Genomic DNA, 14,106 nt, shown 5'->3' with positions numbered 1-14,106 from the left:
CACATAAGCATGATGGCCATTGAGAGCCACTTATGGTGAAGGGTTGCAGATGGCCTCCTTTCTAATTAAGCTGTATGTGTTTTGCCCTCTTTTTGTTGGCTTAAAAATAACTCAGTTTGTGTTCTTCATTTTAGTATATTTGCAAGGCTAGTGCTAGGCTTTTTGCCACCTGGTGCAAACTCTACGACTTCGTAGTTCTACTGCCCAGTTTCTTCCTAAATTCTGAAACTTTTGCTACCCATAAATTCTGTTGCCCGATGAGACTGCAGTAACTCTGGTGCCAGCAGAGGCATAGGTAGGGTTTTCAGCACTGGGAGACAACTGAAGATTTCATTCCTTCTCCTGTTTGCCAAAATGAAATGGGGAACATGAATTTGGTGACAACTGGATGTTGCACCCAGGAATAGATGTCCCTCTTGCACCAGTGGGCCCTGCCGTGCATATCAACATAATGCACTCTTTTGAAAAAAAATCGAAGCACCATAAAGGAAGTGGTTGTTTTTGAGGAAACTAAATATGTGTATAGCTCATACACAGATAATAATATGATTAAAAAATCAAGGTCATAGTACCTTTTCTCGGCTCGTAATTACCTACTGAGTGTTCAAATTAGTAGTTGGTCGAACCGCCCCTGGCGGCATTGCATGCTTGAATTCGTTGAGGCAAGGAGTGGTTAGAGGTTCCTAACGTCATCCTGGGACACATTCTAGCAGGCATTCATTAGTTGTCGCTCCAGATCTGAGATATTTTATGGTGCCCAAATCTGGCGGCCTACCATGCCACAGGCATGCTTGATTGGTAAAAGGTCCAGTGGCCTTGCTGCTCAGCCAAGGAAGAGTATCAACCGCATGGAGGCAGTCCAGAGATATGTGAGCGCAATGTGGCCTGTCATTATCTTGTTGGAAAATGGCCCCAGGACATTGTGCCATGAAGGGTAATGCAACCAGCCACAGGATGGTATCAACATATCATTAAACTGTTAAAGATGTACGGAGGATAACTAAAGATGACTTGCTGTCATAAGAAATAGTGCCCCACAACAGGGGTTATGGCTGTAAAACAAAGGCTGATTGGGACCGCTGGCCCCATCCAGACACGAATACAGTAGTCATCTGCTTCAAGAGTGAAGTGGGATTCATTGCTGAACACTATAATGCCAGTTTGATGGCAGCCATGATGATCGGCTGCGACACCACTCCAGACGACTCTGCCGATGTGGGTTCAAAGGCAAATGACTTAAAGGCCTCTGTGAGCGTAACCCCACCTCAGATAAGAACTGTGAGATGGTGAATGGATAGAAGGTATAGACATGGCTATAGTCCATTGAATAGTCGACAATGATATCATTGGGGCGGTTCGGGCCTGGCAAACAGTCATCCTATCTTGCCTCGCATTTGTGCTCCTTGGTCTTCCAGAGCCTTCATTTCGTTGGTAGTATCAACCTTTGCTGCCAACGTCTTTGCACAGCAGTGTCTGTACGCTGCAGGTGGCGGACTGTTGCTCGGTACGACCACACAGCTTCATGCAACCCTAAAATATGACCACATTTGAAGTCGTTTAGTTGTCAGTAAAGTCTTCGATATCGTCGTAATGGCATCTTTAGTTACTTCTCTACGGAATTACAATGGCAGCAACAATAAAAGATTTTCCGCGTCTGTTACTGATTTTATACTTTACGTATTGCACGCTAAAAATGTGTGCTATTATCACAATTCCTGTTCATTTACCCTGAAACTTTGATCATTTGCATGTTTAATCAATATGTTTTTGCACACAAAATTTCATCAGGATCGCAAAAACTCTTCTTGGTGTTTCGATTTTTTTGCAAAAGAGTGTACTTTGCAAGATTTCGATATTAATGCACGCTTGAGAAAAATGTGTTGGTGACACTGATTCTGTTGGACATTTGTACATCAGTTGGTGACACTGATTACCTATTATATCTGTAATATTACTAATTTTATGAGTGTGATTGACTTTGTGACATACGTTATATTGCATCATATGTTTTAAGAATATCTGTTAATGAAAAAGACGGCAGGCTTTTTTTTTCCCTTTTGTTATGTATAATTTAGTTATAACTTTTATGTGGCATTTTTAATATTTAGATTTTAGAAGTGGAGATACCCATGAATAACACCTAAGAGACATTCTAGTTATAGTGGTAGCTTGATATATGTCATTAATCCAGTTCAGACCCTTGAATGCATTCCAAACAAACTTTTCAAATAAGAAATAAAGAGGGAATAATTAATCCATTCTTGTAAAGAAATCCTATTGCTATTATTATAGCACTATTTAATACTAAAATGTAAATGCAGTGGATGAAATATATATACTAAATACAAATGAAGCACTATACATGGTACTGCATATAAATATTTTTCTGCTATCTTGATCGAAAGTTGTTCTTTGACATGCTGTAACATTTCTGATCTTTACTTGGTAATTGATTTCACCCCTATCATAATGTTAGCAGATTTACTTCTAAAAGCGTCTTTGATACTCGATGAACGGTATGCAGTAGCAAAGTTCCCAGTATGCATGACATCTTCATACATTTCGACAACCTCTTTATTCACATCCACTGTGATCCTAACAATTTTCTTCATCGCTTGACTGTTATTAACTTTCCTAAAACTCATCGTTAATGAATTTACTAAACAATTACGTGAAAACACACACACACATTACTAATAGCACGATTTGGTTACATAACAGTAGCAACAGGCATACATATGTTCATGGGCAATCATAGTATTGTCCAATGACATCCAAGATTCTAATCAAGGAAAGGGTTGTGTTTTTAATCATACAGATAATAAAACAAAAAAATCAAAACTTCTTTTACTTAAAAATTTTGGAGAAATTTCTTTAGGATATTTTCTACTGGAAGAGGAAAAATAACAGCTACAGAGCTGTTTATGTACTAAATTTTATTTTGTGAGACACTACAACAGCTAAAATTATTTTTTTCAAGTACATAGAACTGCATATACAAATTCTGAATTTCAAATAAATTTAGGTATAGAAAAACAAAGGACATAGTTATGTGTAAATGTACTTGCACCATATGCAACTAATACTATTATATGCAGTATATTCAAATAGTAGCAGTTTACAGCTAGTATTTTATCTAACAAGTGTAGCATAAAGTAACTTACCAACTCTTTTGAGATACTTTTAATAATAACCGTGGGATAGTACACTGTCTTTAATTTAATAATAACCGTGGGATAGTACACTGTCTTTTGGGATAGTACACTGGATTTAATGAGACAATTAGGAAACAGCAGATATTGCTAAATAAATGGAAAAGTATTATCATTAAATCTAAATCTTGAAAAAGTATGAGTTATTACAGCAGACAATGCCAGTGTTAATTATCGGAAACATAATACCAATTTCCTTAAATGTCAAATGAATGAACAACTCCTTCTTGTTAATTTGTTGGCTCATAATGCATCAAAATGTGCACCATCAAAGCTAACAATCTTAAGTAGAGAATTTTATATCAGAAATGTTTGCTGATTTCAGCAGTTATGAAAGTAAGTCTGTAGCTCTGAGGGAGTTCGATAACTTTACTGATATGCAACGTTTGGAAATTTTGAGGCCCGTTCCAAGAGGCGTTTAAGCCTATCACAGGCTCTTGAGACTTTTAAGTGACTGAGTTAAAATAGCTAGTTACTTCAAAAGTTTACGTGAAGTGCACAAAGATTGGGGATTCATTTGTAGAAGAGAATGGAGATTTAAAGATACTGTTCATTTGTAAACCACAAAATGAAAATCTTGGTTTATATAAAGCTTTAGAAAGCAAGACATAACTGGTTGGTTAGTTCTTTATTCCCCTCCCCGCCACACACAAAGTCAAAGAGGTGATATTGCACCTGACACATGTGCATTTTTGAGAGTTTGAAATGATAAAAGACAAAAACACATACAGCAAGTTAATGTGCACTCATAAGTAGAAATTCAACATAAAATTACATGTAAAATTATCATAAATTGTAGTAAAATCAGACAGCGGAAAATTCTTATATAAAGCTAGGACATAAAACTAGTTAAAAAAAACTGTATAGACAAGGGGTAAAATTTAGAAAGATTGATCTTCAAACCATGTATTTATGCATTTTGAAAATATCAGTGTAACTAGTATCTGGGTACAGTGGTAAAGCTTTATAGCTTTTAAAAGCTGAAAGTGTTGCAATGGGACTCTTCACTAAGTGAGTAAGACCTGCTTCCTTACTTGAACACAGGAAAACTCATTGAAAGAAAACCGAAGTAATAAATTAAGTAGCAGGTAGATAATAGTATACAGTACACTCCCGATTATCCGCGGGATTCGGTGGCATGGCCGCCGCGGATAACAAAAAACTCGGATAATCCGAAAAAAGCTAAAAATGGGTATAGCAAATAAGAAAACACTCATTCAAACTTTGAAAATCGTTTTATGTACAATAAAACGTAAAATAAACAGCAGGAAATGTTTAACTAACGCTTAATATTTTAGCTTATTACGCTGAATATATTCTCCCCATGAAGTCCAATTTCTCGAATTCCATGTCCCTGCTTAAAACGAGTCAACCAGCCAGAAGACGCATCAAAATTTCCTTTCAGGCCTAACAACTCTAAAAAGGTTTTTTGCCTTTGCCGCAATGATAGGACCATTCACAGGAGTACCCTCTTTTCAAACTTGAGCTAACCACTCCGTCAATGCCATGTCTAGCTCATCAGAGGTAAAACCCTTCATAGTTTTTCGCGTTTTCATTGCGGAAGCGCTGTCCGACATTGATGCAAAGTTCACCATTTTGTCTTTTTGCTTTAGAATGTCACGCACTGTTGTTTCCTCGATTCCGTAATCCATTTCCACCTGCTGCCTTGTTGCGCCGTTTGCTACTTTGGAAATTAATTCTAGTTCTTGCAAATCTACAACACAAACTTCTTTCGTTTTCCTGACATTTTAAATCGGTAACGAAAAACACAAAACCAAAAAGCACAAGCACTGAACACAATAAAAGATAAGAAATTAACTCCGACCGGTTCGCAAACACTATCAGGCTTAAACTAACAATGGCGAGTGGGAGGAAGTGGACGTGTCAGTAAGATTAAGACGAGAGAGGGCGGTGGAGCGGGCACTGCAAGGTTGAGTAAGAAATCACTTACTCATCAGAGGGGAAGGTTCTGAGAAGGCCTAGGATATTTTTGCTATAAATAAGCACGATGTTAGCAAATTTAATCTTTTGTGAACATTTTTATTTTCTTTGCTTTACTCTTGTTTAAAAAAAAAAAACTTTCATGCGGCAGGCGCGGATAATTGGGAGTCTACTGTATTTGGCTTTCTTCAACAAAAGGCGGTTCACACTCAGCTTCATATAAGAGAAGTGTGAAAAGTGTATTTTACTGTTCCTAAATAGCATAAAAAATAAGTTATGGAAGCTATGAATTGAGTGATATTTTTAAAGAATTTGTGGCATCTTCCTAAATAAAAGAACTTAACTTTTCATTTAATATTAATAACTTAATTTCAGTTATTTAATATGAATGAACTTAACTTTTCACTTCATATTAAATAACTTTTCATTTAAGATTTTAATATAATTAAATATTTATTTAATTTCATTATATCATAACCAATTTTTCATTTCATATTTTACATTTAATATTTTATTTTCTGATGCTGAAAAATTAAAATCTTAAGATCTAAACATTAATGAATTCTATAAAATATATAGTTTGATTAAGGAAGTAGTGTCATCTCATAGGCACTCACTGCAAGATGCACCAGAAGAAGGAAAATAGAGATCCATTTTTAAGGAATGTTCTCCTCTTACAAATTTAAAAGGCCCACCAGCGGCCGAGCGGTAAAGTCGCTGAACACTGGTAGTTCGGTCCGAGGTTCGAATCCCGCGAACGGGCTGGATGCATGAGTGTTTTCGTGGTTTTCCCCATGTGTAACGTGTATACGAGCCAGTTTCCCTTATAAAGTCCTCCACGAAGGCATCCCTTCCCTTAGGCAGATAGCCCTAGTGTGCTTTGCCATAATTAAATACACCACCACACCTCTTACAAATTTACGAAGTTGCAAAATGATAACTTCTTATATTTTTTCTACATCCAGCTGCGATACTGAATGTGAGGGAATATTTTCAAATGTCAAATATCTTTAATAATATACTGTAAATAGGTAAGTATCTTTAGACAAGTATTACTATAAATTTGCACAATAAAAGTAGAACTTAAGGGTTATTCGAATATGGCGAAGCACTGAAGGGACATCTGCCTAAAGGAAGATATGCTATCTTCGAGGACTTTGTAAGGGAAATTAAGCTCGTGTTCACGTTACACATGGGAAAAATCAATCATACACCAGGCCACTCGCCTACGATCAGAGTTCTTAACCATTCCACCACTGGTGGGGCACAGAAATTCAGAATTTGTAAAAAATATGGACGAAGTAGCGATGATGCTAGCGAATCTGAAACATATTTGCATGAAACAATGTGTGACATATTTTTAAGTGAAGAGGCTCTAATCGAAATTACTCAAAGTGGCAAGAAGTACTAGAAAATCGTCTTTAATTTTTTTTTCTCTAAGCCAATAGGGTTGCCATAAATACACTTAGGCAGCTGCGGAATATATGTGATGAAGGAGCAAAGTGGCCTCTTTTAATTTTAGAAATCTCACATTCCTATTCGTGAGGCAAGTTCTTGCGCATCCTCGTCATAGAAGTGTTAGCAAGACCACTCACCACACTACCCTAAAATTGGGTTCAAAGCCATTCAGTGTCAACGTCATCCTCGATGAATGATGATATAGATATGGAGGTTCCAGTCTGAGGAGAGGTGGCAAAAAATACATAAAGTTGCCATTCTTAGAAGAATGGCAGGAGGGCTGGAACAACGAGGATACAGGAAGATTCACCTGCGCAGTTTTTCCTGAAACCACTCTCAAGAGATTAAAGTTAGATTATTATTATTTGCAATCGTGTACTAACCGCGGGAAATTCCCATCATACGACATCTGCTTCACAAGAAGGAATGTTAGTTGTGTTTGCAGCACCAAAGAAGCTGATGCATGGAGGACTGTTCTCTTTAAGGATGAGTCCAGGTTTAACCTCAAGCGATAGTAGGCGTTATTTGATTTGGACAAGACACGGAACCCGTTGTCATCCACCTTAACATTCGTGAAAAAGATGCATACGGAAGGGTCTGTGTTTGGGGTAGTATCTCTTAGGGTGAAGGCACAGACCTCGATTCTTTCCACGTCGAACCACGAATGCGGAGGCCGATAGAGAAGATATCCTTTATGCGTATGTGCTCCTTTATTTCGGGGTAATAGGTGATAATTTCCTGCTGCAAGACGACAACGCTAGACCGCACAGGGCTCGCATCGCGAATGATTATATTCAGCAGCAAATAATTCAGCGTATGGAGTGGCCAGCTCGATCATCGAATCTGAATCGAACATGTTTGGGATGCTTTAAGAAGATGCATAGCTCCTCTCAATCCTCCACTTCAGACCCTCGCCACGCCTGCAACTGATTTGCAAGAGCAATGCCTCTCCTACGGAACTGATAGAGCGTATAATTGGCAACATCGCAGCTCCCTTTATATGCTGTATTGCTTCTAGGAGAGCTCAAATTCCATATTGAAGGTAATTTTCCTGTACCAAATGACACATCCGATTCTTCATTTTATACATATGCTAATTGCTATAACACCACAATTGTCTGCCCACCAGTGGCCGAGCCGTAAAGTCGCTGAACACTGGTAGTTCGGTCCGAGGTTCGAATCCCGCGAACGGGCTAGCATGGGCGTTTTCGTGGTTTTTCCCATGTGTAACGTGTATACGAGCCAGTTTACCTTAGAAAGTCCTCCACGAAGGCATCCCTCCCCTTAGGCAGATAGCCCTCGAGGCTTTGTCATAATCACACACACACACACACACACCACAATTGTCTGGTAATGTTTCACGTAATTTTTGTATGTTCTGTAAACTGTGGTTTAGTTTCATTAAATTCTATTTGTGAATTGTGATTTTTCTTTAATTAGTGATAACTAGTGTATTTCTCGACGGATGGTGGATTGATGTAAAGAGCTAACCTAAACTTTGCGAAAAGTGAGAGTAAACCCAATGGAATATCGGATAGAAGAGTCTAAAATAGTAGCCGAAAAAACTGAAGTTGAGCCTATTTTGACAAATAAAGAATTCTAAAGAGCAAAAAGAAATTTAATTAAATGTACGAATATAAATCACCAACAATTCTACCTGTTTAGCTAATTTCTAAGGCAATAAAGATTGCATTTAATCCAATTTTATTCAGAAATTGAAACGAGAGCTAAGAGCCGTACTACGCTAAGTTGCATTCCTCAATTCACTAAATTTTACATTCCTCAATAGTCATGAAATATTGACTATGTCGATTGAAGAACTGCAAAAGAATGGAGCAAATATTGCACGGAAATACGAGCCATACTTAAACACATTTGATTTCTGCCAGAAACTCGCCGTTTTTAAAGAAGACTAACTGTTATGCGATAGGAAAATGGCTAACGCTTTTCTTTCTTTTGCAACAGATCTATACCTATTATTTGATAGATGCCTTTTATAATATTTGTATTGCGTTGCAGATTTACTCTATGTTTCCGACCACATCCGCAAGCTGTAAACGAAATTTTAGCAGACTAAAACTTATTAAAAACTATCTGCGATCATCGATGAGTCAGGAACGTTTATCAAGTCTAGCGATTCTGGCAATGAACATCAAACTGTACATAAAATTAATTATGACGATGCCATCAACGTATTTGCAGAATAAAAGACTCACAGAGTAAAATGAAATTTTCGTTACTAATTCCGGTAATATTTTAATAGCAAGTAAATGCAAGTAAGAAATTAAAATTTCTAACGAAAGAGGAAGTATGAAGAACAAGATAGGAAATACGAATGCTAAAACATTTTCCTTTCAGCGACAGGCTATATTCTGTGTTCAATGGCTCCACTAAATGGCCGAGTGAATAGCTGAATGCTGGTAGTTCGGCCTGGCTTGGGTTTATACCTAGGCGAAAGAACAGGCTGGATGGTTTGGTTTCGTGATTTTCCCCATGTGTAACGTGAATACAAGCCAATATCTCTAAGGAAATCCTCCTCGAATGAATCACCCCTCTTATTTTAGATAATTTTGCCATATCCAAATAACCTAAACTTATATAAACTCTATGCAATAATACCAAGTGGTGAGAACCTTAGGGGGTGGCCGATCTCCCTAGAGCAGAAAAACGAATGGTGGTGAGGACTGGAGGATTAGAGACAGTCGCGTCTGAATCCGAAGATAAGCTCAACGGAGAGGCGGCTTCCCAAGGAGGGGTTGCGCGGGTTTTTAATTATGTAACTTTTGGTATATATTTTTCCTTTATAACAAAAATGGCACAAAAAATTTCTTAGAATAAAATGGATTTTGCTTTTTATCTCAAACTCTACCTTACTTCTGTGTTTATTAAAAAAATTTAAACTTGTTAGAGAAACTTAGAAGAGGATGGGCCAGGGCGACAGTTTTAAGTTTTTGCTCCGCCTCGAAAAAATCCAGGATCCGGTTCTGACAGGCGACAGCCTGGGAAGGACGGAGTAAGCGGCGATCTACGATGCGTATGTGATTTTTAAATAATGTGCAAAACTACACCAGTGTTCAAAACTTAAGCAACATTTCTGATTTTGGCCGTAATTTCATAAAAAATCAACTGGGAGACATGACATTTATACAGAGGCAGAATGCAGTATTTAAAGGATGAGGCAAGTTATAGTAGCAAAAAAATTTATAGTACTCATACACTATGGAGCGAATAAAAATGTCTTTATTGAAAGACTGGCGTTGGTGCAAGAAACTCTCTAAGAGTTCAAAGAGAGATTTCTGTCTGGTCAAGAGGAAGACCAGCAAACCAAAAAGTAAGCGATATGATCTCCCTAATTGCAATGGTTGCGTTGCATCGTCTGGCGATACTCGCCACCAGATTATCTAATAGCTCTTGGGTTAAGAGGTACCATTCTTCAAAGAGCATTTGTCTCAGTTATCTGGTGTTCTCCGGAGGTTAAAATCGTGCCGCCAAAAGTCTCCCTAAATTATCCCACACATGCTCGATGGGATCTCTATCAGGAGAGCACTCCGGCCAATCCATTCTGTGGATATCTCCACTTTCCAGGAGGTCCTTAACAGCTGAGTCTTGAGTGGCCTTGCATTGACATCCATAAAAAGAAAGTTGGGACCAATGACACTCCGGAAAAGATACTGAGGAAACAATAATTTTATTACAGTAACGATCTCTGGTAAATAAACCTCTGTCCGTTCGATCATCATAATGCCTTCCCATATTAGCACGCCAAGACCATCCTTAGCGGTCTCTTTCTCTGATGTTAGTGGGATGTAAGCGTGTCCCTATCTCCCTCCATATAAATTGGTGCCAAGAATCGTTTGTCCTACCGAAACGACTCTCATCTGTAAAGGGGACGTGACTCCTTTGATGAGGTGTCCAGTCTTTGTGTTATCCACACCATTGTAAACGATGCCGCCGATGGGCTGCTATCAATGGTGTGCAGCGTTCTGGAAGTCAGGTGAATAGTCCACCTTTACGAAGACGTCTGGTCACCTAATCCGGGACAACTGTCGTCCGGTTGCTGTGCGTGTGCGCAGTTGCTGAGTAATGTTGCCCAAGGACTAGTTTAAATCTCTTTTGGCCTGGAAGGCGATATATTCGACATAAGTCACCTTTGGTATCTTTGGCTGACTACCACCAACCTGTCTAATAGCCAATCTATCGCGTGGAAGGCTTTCCAAGCTCATGAAACGACATTTCTATCAGTTTAAAACTCTTGGGCAACTGACGTCAAACTACGCCCCTCGTCAAGCTTGCCAATGATTCTACCACGTGTAAAGGCGCCCTAATGTTTTATTATAGCCATACTGCACGCATAGTCTCACGTTCACTAGCAGAAGAATGCCTTGAATTGTATCTTCGTTTCTTCTTTTTAAGTTGTTTTGCTTTGCGAGCGGTGATTCCTCGCATTTTGCGTGCCCTAACATACCCACTGACGTCATGGTGCTGATGGTTCCATAAGCATCACCTTTCTACTGAGTCGGCTTTTCATTGTAATAGTCGCAAAAAGGCCTTTGCAGCAAGGTCATAGTTGTTTACTTAAAAATGAACTTATTGCTTTAAGTTTCGCGCACTAATGTATTAACAGTTGTTATATCTTTAACTCCTACAACAATGCATCTGTAAGTTCTGCTAACTTCTTAACCTAACGGCAGAGACTAAAGCCCCGTTTCCATTAGTGCGTTGCGAACGCGTAGCGTCATCGGGAGAAACGCATATGCAGACGGACGACCGCTTACATCCGCGCGCCTGGCATTGGGGCTTCGAGGTGGTGCGGTGTAGCTGAGATATACTGAAATCCTTCTGGGAGCTTATAAGCCGGCGACTGCTGCCTAAAATGAAGAGTTTCAAAGCTGAACCATGTAGTGTGGTCCTAAAAGACACGCGGATACATATACACTTCTGGCCGCTAGTCCATTTGAGAAACGCAGTTACTGATTTCTGTAATTTTTCTTCGTTAGCAAATCTTTTCCCTTAAAAAAATAAAAAATCTGATCATACTTTACGAAAATGCCAGGTCAAATTCACACAACTGATTCGATGGTCATATGGATAGGTGTATCTGTACCTGTCTCGGAAGAACTCGACCACGCCCACAGTTTTTATCGTTTTACGAAATTAAAGGAGTTTGGGGTTAAAAGTGCTTTACTGACAACGAATTGCTCTAACAAACAGTAACTGCATTTCTCAATAAAATGGCGGCAGAAAGCACGCAAATCTTATGCTATTATATTTGAGTTGTGTGCCCTTATATCCAATTTAGCACTATCGATGCTTATGTGGAATAATAGTCCAAAGTATATACATTCAAAATAATAAAGACGCCTTTCAGCTTACATCTTTTATTCTTTTTCTAATTATCAAACAGGGCTACTTTTTGAACATGCTGGTAATTACTAATTTCGAAGTCAAACAACAAAAATGAGCACAACAAATGAATTCATTTGCGCTTTTGCAGCTGAGGATGGTGGTTCGGTAAAACCATCGAAACTAGTCCTGTGAAAATTTGAAAATATAACGCTGATTTTTGTTGTTTGACTTCTGAATTAGTATTTGTTCGGCTTGTTATTGTGTCTTAATTATACTGGTAATTATTAAAATTTGAATCATCGTGCCATATGAGAATATATTATGCGAGAATAATATTTGACAGAATCATTTCAGCAGGTTGCCTCACAATAAATAGATCACTCTAATCTATGAAATCCCTTTAACATTATGAGCACAGTCATTTCATTTTCTAATCCAGTTTTAAAATAATGAGCATAGCTAGCATTAGCCTTAGCAGAATGAGATATCTAGATGCATCCTATTTCAGCAACATTTAAATATGGGATAGCACTTCTAAAAGTGTTTAAAAGAACTGGTGAAGAACGCTATTGGGACAAACTTCTGCTGCACATTAGCTGGCCCCTCTTGAAGTGAAGGCATTTATTTATTTTTTGTTCATTTTTACAAATCATCGGTAAATCATATATTATTTTCAATCAAAGAGTAGCTGAAAAATGACCATCTCGCCTTTAAGAAGGCACTTAACAGTTACCGGAGAGGAAATTTCATCCCAAAAATTCTCGTCGCGATGTTATTTTATTTTTCTCGTACTTTTTTATTATGAAAATTCGTTTAATTAATTGATTAATTATTTGTTTGTCTAGCCTTCTTAAAAACTTCAGTTTCTACCTTTCCTTTTTGTTAACTAATCAATCTGATAGTACCTTTAATACTTATGTGACTTCATTAATAGGGGGGATACTAAGAGGTTAATCTACGAGCCAGGAAAGGCAAAATTTACGTGGAAAATCACATACACGCAGATTTTAATTTAAAAAAAAAAAAATCCAATTTATCTCACTGTCATGCCCCGTTGACGAAATATGTGTTAGTTTGGGGAATTTTCAAAATTACTTAGACCAAAAAAATTGAATTTAAAAGATCCATGTAGAATTTTCATATAGTATTCTTTGCAGATATTTTTGTATTTTAATGTTGATATTCCAGCAGAAGAGTTACATCGTGTCCAAAATCAAGTTTCTAAGCATAAAACATGTGAGATCTGAAAAAAAAAAAAAAAAAAAAAAAAAACAGTTGCTTAATTGTAATGAAATTTTATGCACAGATGCCAAACACTACACGGATACAGCCAATAGTAGCATAATAAAATAAATAGGAGGTAAATGTTTTTTTTATATAACTTTGGAACACCAAAATGACCAAAACTTGACACATTGTGGCTGCTATCATTTCTGTTGTTAAGCTTTGCATTGTATCATCCGGCCAGTGAATGACTCCTCATTATTTCAACGATTCACCATCATCTGCCATATGCAAAGTTTGGATGGAGAGAGATGCTCACGCAGCCAGTTTAAAAGCATATAATCCAAACTTGTGGAAAACGCGGAGAGTTTACTGTTCTATATAGGAAAAATTGCCTATATCAAATTAATCGAATACCTTGATAACCCTAATTTTATCAGCATAAGCCAGTATGGATTCAGGATACATCATTGAATAAATAGCTGAAAATTTTTAATAAAAGAGAAATCACTGCTACCTGCTTTATAGATGCTGAAAAAGCATTTGATGAAGTATGACACAGTGCAGTTATCTAATAAGTTAGCGAATACTATGTAAAAGTCATTACATAGTATGAATTTTACATAGTATTCCCTAACTTATTAATTTACAAATTTGTAATGAATGCTAGAGTATTCATTACAAATTTTGAAAAAAAAAAAAAAAAAAGTTTTGAAATTTGTATTTCCAAGCCATGTACATTTTTGCCGGGATGAGGACAATGTTTTTGCGTTTTATTTTTTTCCACTTTAATTCTGTATGCAACAATGAATACCAGCGAAAAGCTACTATAATAGCTATAAGCTTGAGCAATGAAAGATATAGGATAATATAATAAAATGAAATAAAACATTTTGAATGAATATGAAATAAAGCGTGTTTTAGC

Source organism: Stegodyphus dumicola, chromosome X2 (assembly GCF_044657685.1).
Source record: "Stegodyphus dumicola isolate Sdum_Otavi_A_Nest chromosome X2, ASM4465768v1".
In the NCBI taxonomy this organism is placed as follows: Eukaryota; Metazoa; Arthropoda; class Arachnida; order Araneae; family Eresidae; genus Stegodyphus; species Stegodyphus dumicola.
This window is presented reverse-complemented; position numbering follows the sequence as displayed.